At 36.1% G+C, this 12,787-nt stretch overlaps 2 pseudogenes; both read right to left on the reverse strand.

The window, feature by feature from the left end:
• Positions 1-1,121: 1,121 nt before the first annotated feature.
• Positions 1,122-2,426, reverse strand: LOC149200195 (serine/threonine-protein phosphatase 5 pseudogene; annotated as a pseudogene).
• A 91-nt stretch (positions 2,427-2,517) lies between these two features.
• On the reverse strand, positions 2,518-3,141 carry LOC149200196 (protein FLX-like 2 pseudogene; annotated as a pseudogene).
• Positions 3,142-12,787: the final 9,646 nt, after the last annotated feature.

Below are 12,787 nucleotides of genomic sequence, written 5' to 3' on the forward strand. Positions count from 1 at the left end.
CAGAGTTTGGACAAGCATGCTCGACCCAGAGGTTGGCCAAGAAACTCCAAATGCGAGCCTAAGTACCTCGGTTTCAAAAATTTCTCTCAGCACGACCTCAAACAACCTACCAATTTTGTGCCCTAGTCTAATAATTCGACTCCTTTTCCAGAATGCAACAATCGGTTTGATTCCTCAAATGGATTCAGAGGTCCATGGCATTCCTCTGTCTCTCTTTACAGAAGGTGCTGCACCCAACTATGTACCCCCAAATGAGGGCCACCATAGTGACCAACAATACAATATCGGCCACTCTCCAGTCTATTTTCAGGTTTTCCAACAGCCCCGCTTTACAGGAATTGCAACTGTAGCACAATTGTTTCTAGTCATTATTCCGGAGCAAGCAATCAAAATCTGCACCTTGGTTTATGGGGCTTATCCAATAAGTTGGATTCACAATTGTATATCCACATTCTGTTGGTGGTTTACAGCATCCAGACTTCAACCACAACACAATATTAAAACACAATAATATGTTGGAAATTAATTTCTGTGCATATATATAAATCGATACATAATTACAAAATGAGACTCATTGTGTCTACTTGGCCTGAGTTTCTAATTTAATGGCCTCTGATCCATCATATTCCCTAGGCTTACAAAACAATAATTAAAATATAATCTCTCCTCCGTATGTTACATTCTTCGAATATATCTTCTATACCCAGGATTCTGAACTGGTTATGATTCAGTTCCACCTTCTCCTCAACTAGATCTTAATATCCCCAATGACCCACAAACCTCTAACACACACCTAAATTAGGAATTCTTATCCCTACAAAATCTCACCAGACTAGATCTAATTAGATTCTCAAACATTTGAGAACACTTACAATTCAAACTTATTAATAACTTATAAAAAATACATTTAATCGACCATAGGAAACCAACTTCCTAGTAATACCAACGACCCCCTAAGCTAACATAGATATAATGTGGTACTTGAGCCAATGCTCCTGCATTAGACTCCCACACTTGAAAACATTCATGATCTCCTGATCATGTGCTTTCAAAAATAAATATTTTCCTCCTTGGTCCTAGACTTTGTTCTGGAGTTGTCCATATGCTCTGCTCCTCCATTTTTATTGCATGTTAGTTTCTTCTTGCTTCATCTTCCTTCTCTGGTCACAATAATTTGGAGCTGAGAAAACCGTAATAAGTTTTCCATAATGTTCAATTTCAAACCTTCCTCTTTAACTTCATGAGACCTGACCACCAGCTCAAGATTGTTTTCTTGGAGAAACCTTTTGGTCACATCTTCTCCAAAAGACAAACCAACATCTCATTTTCTGGGCCCACACCCTTTACGAGGCTATGGATCACTCCAAAGTATTGCACACATCAGACCCTCTTTAGGTGGCTCTCGGAATCGATCAATTTCTTTGATATCGTCCAATTTTATACCATCAACACTAACAATACCACCATGGACAATAAAAATCTTGTCATTGAGGACATGAGCCAAAGGCAAGCAGCAAAACACTTCAGCGAAAAGCTCAACCATGCTTTCACTGTACTTGGACTTGATTTCCCCCTCAAAACCATAAATCTTGTTCATACTCCTGCTTTCATGATTTCCTATTGCAAGATAGAGTCCAGTTTGACACATACACTTGAATGTGAATAGCACAAGTATGACTTCAACTAAAAATGATCCTAGATCAACAAAATCACCATTTAAAATATAAGGATTTTCCTCCTAAGGAATCCCATTAATCTCAAAGATGTTCAAAATGTCATAATTCTGACCATGGATGTCACCACAAACAATGAATTACTTTCCATTCGGAATACTGATGTCAACTAGCGATGGCACTGCCTCCAACAAATCCTTTACTTGCAATAATATTTGAAATGCATACCTTCTGTGTATATTTTTCTGATTCTTGAAGTCAACCATCATTTTTTTTTATAAATTCCAATGTTACATTTTCTCCTTCTATTCTAGCACCATCATACTGGGGCTCTAACTATATTGAATGAAAATTAATGGAATCCACAACAGAATGATTCTCAATATCATTCACTGAGATGGCCTCAATAAGTCTAACTTTTTGGATTGTTGTCTCAGTCTCTTTAAGCTTCTTGGTGGCATCAGGATCATTTGGACAAATTCTCTTAACCCGCTGAAAATCTTTTAGTACTTGACTGATCACCTTTTCTAATGCTGCCAACCTTTTCCTTATGGTATGCTTCAACATCAGCTTCCTTATGTTCTCAATCTCTATTTCCAGTAGATCTTCTTGCTGGTCTTCTTCATTAATTCTTCCTTCCTGCTTTAGCTGGTTGCTGTTGTCCAGCTGCATCTTCCTTTGTTTCACACATTCAGACTGTATGTCTCCTTTCAACAGTATTTCAACTTGTTGTTTTGGACTTTCTTCTTTCATCAACACTTAAGTGTGTTGATTTAACTCCTTCAAATAGTTTTCAAGCTTTTCCTCTGCATCATCTATCCTAATAATGCTTCCTTGCCCTAGTTCACAGTTGTGAACTTCTTCCTCTGCTTTTGCTTCCTTTACTACTTGCAACCTTTTCATACTCAAATGTAGCCCTTCCACGTTGAAGCTCCTGCCTTAAGCTCTCTACTTTTGTATGCATAGTAGGAATTTGTTGAACTTCTGCATGGGCTTGCTGCAATTCTTGATTTAGCTGTTGCACTTGCTCATTTAAATCTTGTCTAGTTAATTGAAGACTCTGTGCACCAGAACGAGCTTGTTGCATCTTTGCCTTGATAGATTCACTAGCCTGAAGATCTGCCTCCATATTTGCAATTTTGTCCAAAAAACTTCTAATTTGATTATCCTTATCATTCTGCATAGCTGCAATATGCGAATGCAATCGCTCCAGTTCATGTTGAGACATAACAAGATCTTGTCTCAAAGCTCCATGTGTTGCAGCTAACCTTTGATTTTCTGTTGCAGGCCTTTGCATCTCCACTCTTTGTGTTGTAAGCTTATGTTCCAACACTTCTGGCGGTGGTAACATATCCAAAGGATGATGACCTGCAGGAGGTCCCATGGCTGGACCATATATCTCAAGCCCCATGCCTGGGCCTTGAAGGTGTCTAGCAAAAGGGGGTGGCATGTGACCTCTACCAGCCATCTCTTTGTCTCTACAAATTCCTCTCCTAGTCGATTGTAACAAGGATTGAGGAAGAAATGTGGACGATATCTTGCAGTCTTCATTAGGTATTGGTGCTTTTAGCCATTTCTCCAGTAACTCTATCTCCTTCTCTCATACGTTAGCTTCTTGACGAAAGCTTCTTTCTTCTTCTCCTTGATCCTGTTGTTGACTTCTTGTCATTGTCAACTCTTCTTCCTTTTTTTCGCCTTTTGCTAGGTGAATTTCTGCTTCATGTCTTCTTCCTTGAGGTATCTTTTCTAGGTTGATCAACTCAACTTCTCCCATGGTTGACTTAATCATGCCTATCATCATGACAACATGATGATCTTTTACTATGTTTTCAGTTAACATAGTCTCTTCTTCATGAACTTGTTTGACAATCTTCATTGGTTGTCCTTTTTCACCTACATATTTGACATTAACACTTGAATTAGTATTACAAATATGAGACTTCAGTGTCTCAGACAACATTTCAGTATGTTGTGTTGAGTGTTCCTTCAATTCTTCTATCACCGGTTCAACCTGTTTCTTTGAATTTCTTTCTAGTCTTCTCGTCACCATTTCAGAATGTCTCCTTGAGCTTTCCTCAAGGTTTCCCGTTAAAATTTCAGTATGTTGATCCAAGTTCTCTTCTAAACTTTCAAGACCCTCATACAATCTCACCTCTTCCTCATCATGATCCATAGATATTCCTTCCTCTGGCTTGCACATAAATTCATCTGCTTCTCCCGCTTCTTCAAGCATTCTCCTTTGAACAATTTTGCTTGTGACATCTTGAATTCTTATCCTTGACTCAAAGAATTTGAGTTCCTTTGTCCATAAGGCAATATCCTTTTGCTTCCACCTCATCTTATGAGTGCCAAATCACCTTCTTTCCTTTTAGTGGAAGGTTCATCCTCTTTTCTGGTCTTCTAGTTCTTGTAGCAACTCTGTCAATATCTCCAATCTTGCTTTCATGTCAGCAAGTTGCTTGTCAAACTCCTCTTGACTCATCCTCTTCATGCCTTTTTTCTTGGCATCCTTTCCTCTATAGTGGCTTTCTTCAGAACCTTTGTAATGATCTTCCATCATCTTTGTCTTCATCTTCTCTTCATGAGCTCCTCACTCCACTGCAACAAGCCTCCGCAACAGCAAGTCCTCCTTACTACAATCTTAACTCACTAAGCTCTCCTCACTCAGTCTTTTGGTAAGCATGGTCCTCTATCTAGAACCTTCTCTTGAGCAACATCCTTGCTCCTTCTAGGCTTCTGCAAGCTCTCACTCTCCCTTGAGAACACTTCAGTTGTCCTCTCTGTCTAATCTCTTGTTGGATTCTTCAGGTTCACTACCACTTCAGAGTGCTTTCTTTGCTCTGCTTTTCCCTTTGCCAGCTACTGAAAACCTTCAATCATAGTTTATCAACTCAATTAAAACAAAACATCATCACTTCTAACAGGTGTATCTGATACTCATTTGCTGCTACAGTCATCACTTCTAATTCAGTCTTGTATCTAATTTCAACCCTGCATACATATTAGCTCCTCATCAAATAAACCCTTGGCCCTACTACAATCAATGTTTCACTGATCCCGCACACCAGTGATACGGTATCGGCCTTTGCGAATACACCCAAGTTTCCTCTCAGCTTGGCAGAGTTTGGACAAGCATGCTTCACCCAGAGGTTGGTCAAGAAACCCCAAATGCGAGCCTGAGTACCTTGGTTTCAAAAATTGCTCTTAGCACAACCTCAAATAACCTACCAGTTTGTGCCCTGGTCTAATAATTCGACTCATTTTCTAGACTGCGGTAACCGCTTTGATTCCTCAGATGGATTCAGAGGTCCATGGCATTCCTTTGTCTTGCTTTGCGGAAGGTGCTGCATCCAACTATGTACCCCCAAATGAGGGCCACCATAGTGACCAACAATACAATATTGGCCACTCTCCAGTCTATTTTCAGGTTTTCCAACAGCCCCACTTTACAAGAATTGCAACTGTAGCACAACTGTGTTTTGTCGTTATTTCAGAGCAAGCAATCAAAATCCGCACCTTGGTTTATGGCGCTTATCCAATATGTTGGATTCACAAATGTATATCCACATTCTGTTGGCGGTTTACATCATCCAGACTGCAACCACAAGACAATATCAAAACACACTAATACGTTGGAAATTAATTTCTGTGCATATATATAAATCGATACATAATTACAAAATGAGACTCACTGTGTCTACTCAGCCTGATCTTCTAATTTAATGGCCTCTGATCCCTCATATGCCCTAGGATTACAAAACAATAACTAAAATCTAATCTCTCCCCCCCTTTGTTACATTCTTCGAATATATCTTCTATACCCAAGATTTTGAACTGGTTATGATTCAGTTCCACCTTTTCCTCAACAAGATCTTGATATCCCCAATGACCCACAAACCTCTAACTAACACCTAAACTAGGATTTCTTACCCCTACAAAATCTCACCAGACTAGATCTAATCAAGTTCTCAAACATTCGAGAACACTTACAATTCAAAACCTATTAATAAATTATAAAAAATACATTTAATCAACCCTAGGAAACCAACTTCCTAGTAATACGAGCAACCCCCTAAGCTAACATAGATATAATTTGGTACTTGAGCCAATGCTCCTGCATCACACATGTCAGTTCAAGGGTGTGGCTTGTTATCACTAGAGTCTTTTGGCCATGCCCTTCTTTACTTTTTTTCATGAATTACTTTATTTTTTATATTTAGTCCTTTTTACATTTCTCCCTTAACATTATTATTTTATTACTTCAAGTCCATTTAAAATAATCAACATAAATTTCAAAGTAAATAAATGACAATTTATTATCAATTTCTTGGCTTTCTTCATCGTGAACTTGATTATTTGTTATTGTTCACCCATATTATGTTTTGGAGTTTTCTAGTGGATTTTTCTTAGAATCCTACAAGGATTGTTGTGAATCACAAGTTTGCGCTGTGAACTCTCCACAATATGAGTGTTACAAGAGTTTTTCAAGATGTTGAATTGATATATGTAGTAAAAAACTCATGTTAAATAACAAAATATCATGATTTAATCAAAAACATTTTGTGGGATTTCATCCCAAAAGTTCAAAAAGTATATTAGTTAGAGAATGTCTTATTATTTACTATTTATTTCCAAAACAATATGTTTGGACCACATTTCCTAAACAAATATTATTTTGATATTTATTTCATTCCCACTTCCAACCTATATAATATTTTAATATTCACCTTATGTTGGTGCAAATATCTTTTTCACAACACTTTTCACTGCCATTACTTACACTTCCACAATTTTCTAGTGATAACCAATTTGCACCAACATTTTTTTGCATTGCGCAAATTACACAGTCCATACTTAGTCTATTTTCTAACTATGCGAGTTGAGGGTGTAGGTTTTTAAGAACTTTCCCACAAAGATGTACTCCCTCATGGATCATCCAACAAAGACTTACCTTTACATGGATCATTCTACAAAGACATACTTAGTATAATTTCTAAGGTGGAGGAGACTAATCATAGTATTAAAACAATAATATGGATATCTTTATGTTAATGAAGTAAGTAATTATTATTGCCATGAAAGGATAAAGTAAGAGCTTATCTCATAAGCATAAATTCCACATAAACTCTCACATGAAAAAACAATAAATTTATATCTAAACATAATTCCTTCTTTTAGGCAATGGATAGCTCTTACCCACCAAAAATATAGGAGAAAAATAAAATTTCTATCAAATGAGGGAGAATGTCTCAACAAATACCTATTAAAATATTTCTATGCGAAATACATCAAATTTGATCAACTCTTCCAATCAGATAATTGATGAGAAATTAAGGCTAATACTTTATTTTACATTTTATATTCATCTATGTAACTTTACTCCTATCTAGGTGAAAGAGAATACAAATTACACCACCAAGAATTCTAGAGACATTTAAACATCATGTTACATCTAGTGCCTGCATACATGATAATTTTGAGGTTGGAGAATCCAAAAAAAGGCTCTTACACTTTGTGACAACTAAAAACTCTTTAAGTTTTCCAACTTAAACATGTCTTATGTTCCATGGTTGTACCAACAACTACATACTATACATTAATTTTATAATAGATTTATAGGCTTCATGATTTCATTGATTATTTCTTTAATGAGTTATTCAAATGTTCTATTAAGACTTTTCTAATCAAATCTTCAATATGATACATTGATATTTCTAGGATTTCTCTTGTTTTGAGAATAAATTACATATTTATATTCAATTTCCTTCCAAATTCAATATTCAACTATTTACCTAAGATCAAATTCCAACTCAGCAATAGTTATAAAACACTGAATAACAATATCATTTCATTAATAGACAAAGGTTTATACACTTATTTGAACAAAAGTACTATGTCGGAAACTGAAGAAGCTAGAGCACTCTCTACACAATTGTGCGCACAACTAAACTACAAATTTCTTTCCACTAGCCACCATTGAGCTAGATTTGATGGCTTAGGAGGAATCTTCTCTTAGAGTTCTATAGATGGAAATTAGGTTAAAGGACATGAAGGATACTCTCCTTCATACGCAAAGATTCCTAGGTTGTCTTTCAACCACAGAGCCAAGTCTTGTTATCTCTCATCATGTGACCACTCTGGGTCTACAGAGCATAAGGGAGCCATTTTTAGTGTTTTTTTGTGCATATATTAAACAATATTTCTTAACATTTTCATTTAGAATAATAGCTTAGGTTGATAAATTCATCATTGAATTCCATCACTAATCGGGTAGTCCATAATTTCACATAGGTTTGTGTGACTTAGATGATTCTTTGTAACCCCCAAGCAAAGTCACATTTTCAACCCACATGTATTTCTGGTTTTTATTCAAAAGTTCTAATGGTTCACTCGCATACACCTCTCTCTCTCTCTCTCTCTCTCTCTCTTGAACAAATTTCACTTACACTACTCACCATTATCCTCTACCCTACTCTGCCCCACACATGCTCCCAACATGATAATTTGGGGTTCCTCCTTGAGATATGTGGTCCCTTAGAAGTCTCCACATTGGGTATGGAGCCCCTACTCCCAAAGTAGCTCAGTAAGACTTCCATAATTCCTTCCCACAATTGCTAGTAGTTGGGTGGCTCAAATATCATACCATAATTTTAGTACATTGAATTCAGGTAAGGTAGGAAACTTCCTAGATCCCCCTTACAATTGTTCACTCAAGCATTAAGAGTCATGCTAGGTGTTCTCTTCTTTAGTTTTGGCAATATATTTAATAAAAATTAATATTTACATCAAATGAATTTTGTTAAAATACGCACATTGACCATTCTAGCATTATCTATCTTAATTACATATCACAAAACATGGGTTTTAAAAAGGGGTACATATGTGCTCACTCTTAACTCCATCTTTTTCAACTATGAGTTTTATTTCCATTTTTATAGGTTCTAGATTTATTATATGTCTACACTATATTATCATTATTTATCTTAAGACAAACCTAGTGTCCTACAGGGCAAAGTCCTAGTTACTTTTTCCTACAAGGCAGATTCATCTAGTTACTTTGTTGAACTTGATTTGTTACTCTATGTCTTAAATGCTTTGTATGTTCTGGTTTCCCAACTAACACGTAAGATTACTATTTTTCTGAGCTCTTTAATTAAGGGGGTGTTTTGAACTCATCTCTCAACACTCATTGGTCTGGTTTTCTCAAGGAGGTAAATCAACCATGTAGCCTCTATACTTTTGTTCTAATTATATATTTCATGTTTCAAAATAAAATAGAAATGAAGCTCTTAAAGAAAAAATAATAATAATAATTCATTTAAGTTTAGTTTGTGTGCTCATTTTACTATGAAGGCATATAGTTACTACCCTAGTATTTTTTGTGAAATTTACATCATAATAACTTAGGTTAAACTTAAATCTAGTAGAGTTATGATAGTTGGTATTATGAATTACTATTCAATGTAGAAGAATATGAAAAGTCTCAACTAAATATGAATAGTCATCTAGATTTTAAGATACCTCTTAAAAGATGAATTTAAATGCCATAATTCATGTACTTAAATGTGTATTTATATGAATTATTTTGGAGTGGTTGAGGTTGAATTTTTTTGAAACATTTATTTGTGATTGTTAGCTTAGAAATAAATAAAAAAATTTAAAAATGAAAATTTATCTTAAAATATAGAAACCTTAACAAAGCTTACTAATTCTTAATATACAAACTCTAAAATACTTAAAAATATTTTAATAAAAATATTTAAAATTTTAATAATTTTATATAATTTTTATAAAAAAATTACAATTTTAAAAATAAATTAATTTCAAAATCTATATTCTAACTCTTTCTCAAATATGGTTACTATTCACTTATAATGTTCTTCCTCAAATGAATAATAATTTAATAATACAAAATAACATAACTTAATTTAATAATACAAAATAAAATAACTTAATGAATTAGGTATTGAATATTCCCGGTGAAGGGGTGTATTTCCTATTAATTTCTTTAATTCTTAATGTGAAAAAATGGGTGTATTCCCCATCAATTTTTTTCTAATTAATCTGTTCAATGCAACCCTTTTTAATTGGAAAATTTGTAATGATATTAATTTGGTTGACCTGTGTGAGGGCTTGTCACGCTGTACTCCATAAGATTCATGCATGCTTTTTTCGAGTTCACCATTTTGTCGGCTTTTGCTTGTTTACGCGTATCGAACTTCTGGGATGATGCACACGTCTGGGCATATGTATGGAGCTCAAGTTGCACTGCAAGCATGGAAAAGTAAAATGAAAGAGCGCAGAGCATTATGGGTCTCACACTCAAACGAATAAGTACTCCAGCCTGTCTATGATTAGCAATGTGGACCCCACACGATTGACCCCACATGATTGACATAAAATATTGTATGTTGTTTGTTGAGCTTGTAAATCTGTTTGTCTTGTTGTCTTAGATGTCTACTGAACTATAAAAGTTGGTGCTAAAAAAATATTTTCAATTGAATGCAAATTGTCATAAAGAGTTTTGCTTTTGCTCAAAGGAACTTACAGTGTAGAAGGATTGTAGAAGAATTCCCCAACCGAGTTGAATTATTCTTGCGAGAATTTCTGCATAGTAAAAAATGTCAAATTAATATCACTGTTACATATAAAAATAAGAGGTTAAAACTCACTTTAATACTATTGAAGTTGAAATATATTTCTTAGAAGTCTAAACAATATTGAAGTTGAAATATATGTCTTAGAAACTTAATGAATGTGAGATTAAAATGAATATAGATTAATTCATTTGTTTTGTAAATAAATTCACTATTCTATTATTATTACGGATAATTTCATAATTGATTAAAGATGACAATTTTTTATTTTTTAAAATTATATCAATTAAAATCATTCAATTCAATTCATAATGAATAAATAAGTAAAAATATATTTTAAAATGAAACAATTAACAATTTCATTGGGCTAGCTTAGCTTTCTATTCATCCATTTTTATAGTTATCCATTGATTCAATTAAGTAATTAAGTTAAGTTTTTTTTAAGAGGAAATTACGCTATATTCTCATTTTGATTGTGCTATTTTCATATTGACACTGCAAAGTTAATCAATTAATGCGTTGGGATTGCACTTTTCATTTTTTTATTAAATAGTGTTGTATTCTCCCTTGAAAGGCTGATAATAATGGGAGGATGCTAAATTCAAATGGACATGTGTCTTTAAAATTATCACAATTTAACAATCTTATTGGCCTCCCTTTTCACCTTTTGGGGCAATAACTAGTTTCAAAATCTCTCTTCTAACTATTCCTCAAATATTGTTACTATTAAATTGTAACTTTTCATGTACTTTCCAAATCCTCCAAGTAACAAAAGGAACAAAAAAATTCGATGGCAGAAAAGGAACAATTATAACAAAGGTGATGACCCTAATCGGGGTGCGTGCCGGTGGTTGGAAATTCCTGTTGGAAGTAATGAGGCGTACATATGAATTACGTACCACCGCCCCCAACACACTCAAAATGATGGGTGCGGTGGCCCTTAGCATGAGTGCATGCAAGGGTGGTGGGAAAGGTGGCAGAGATGACAATGGAGAGACAGGGTTTATAGAAGCAAATGCTAGACAGGTGGGTAAGGATGGTGAGTTTGCTTGTGGAGTAACGAGTTGGAGCAGGAAAACGGGAAGGCGTCGATACCAGTGGCATCAAACTTGGAGACAGTCTACAAGCGACAATGTGTATGTTTCTTGGCTTTTCACCTCCTTTGCAATGACGACCTGGTTTGGTTTTTGTTGGGGGGAGAGGGGGATAATTGGGAAGGGTAATTGGGGGAAATGTTGGAGGAAATGGAGGAAGTGACTAGCTACTATGGTTTGGCTATGCATCTTTGTAATGAGCTTACCGAGTATCGACCCTGCCTTTGGCTATTTTGACCTCACATTATTTGGCAATGGGAACTCGGGTACAACACATTGAGGGCTGAATGGGGTTGGTCGATGGGGTCTGGTAGGAAGAGGCTTTGTGTCTGAGGCTAAAGGCAATGAGGATCAGTTAATATGTCGTGTAAGAGCTTGGCCCTGCTGCCAAAACCACTACAACTACTGGGGCAATGGGAGAAATTCTTGCGTTAAGATAATTGCTAGGGTCCTTAAAGGTGATGTTGGGTATGAAAATGACAGGGGTACTACTCTAGCTTTCTAGGTAGAGGGGAAAGGAGTTGTAATTCACGGAAGGAAACCTGTCGGTCTGAGGTTATGCTCACTTGCATGGCCTTGGCCTGGGATTGCCAACCTCATGGCGTATGAGATGCACTAGGGGTGGAGGGGTGAGATGATAGAAGGGTTCTGGAGTCTGGACGTTTCTAAGGACTGGCTCTCCGCCCATCTTGCCTCCAACACTGATAGTAAATGGAAAATGGAAATGAATGAGGAGGATGACGGCATCGACAATTCAATTCACGACAGCAACTAGTGGTATAGTATGTCAATTTTTTTTTGTTAACAAATCTTTACTGTGAACAGGTTTCGGGCAGCGTTGACATGGCTTGCCTTGTGAGAGGTCATGGAAGTGGAAGATGGGACTGGGAACCCATAAAGGATAAGGACCCGAGCACGTTAGAGCCTCGCAAAGGGAGGAAGTCGGTAGAGCATCTTATCAGTGAAGCTGTTGCGGCATATTGTAAAGGCATGGATGAAGGCATCCAGAATCTGTTAGAAGAATGAGAAGAGGAAATTAAGCAGGGCAGTGAGATGGAGGAGGATATGGAAAATTGGAGGACACTCATCCAGGATCCTGGGAACACCAGAGGAAGGATAACACAATTTAAGCAGACGTTATACCTCTACTGGCTAATGAAAAGCTTGTTGGGTAAGGCCATGGAACAAATCTCGGTGGGTATGGCGGTTTCTCTCCAAGGGATGCCGAGCTACAAACAAGATCTGTAGAAAATTCAGTTCCAACTCCACAAGCATGATATTAGGTTGGACAAAATCGAAAGACACATTCCATGCATCGTGGAACTATCGGGGATGCCTGGAAGCAAATTTTAAAATAATTAATAGCACACATACCTACAACCTTCGCATTAACTACATGTATCCACAACTTCATGGAAATCAA

Source organism: Pinus tabuliformis, chromosome 2_1 (assembly GCF_031772625.1).
Source record: "Pinus tabuliformis cultivar Carrire ecotype Pingquan chromosome 2_1, CPIR1, whole genome shotgun sequence".
In the NCBI taxonomy this organism is placed as follows: domain Eukaryota; kingdom Viridiplantae; phylum Streptophyta; class Pinopsida; order Pinales; family Pinaceae; genus Pinus; species Pinus tabuliformis.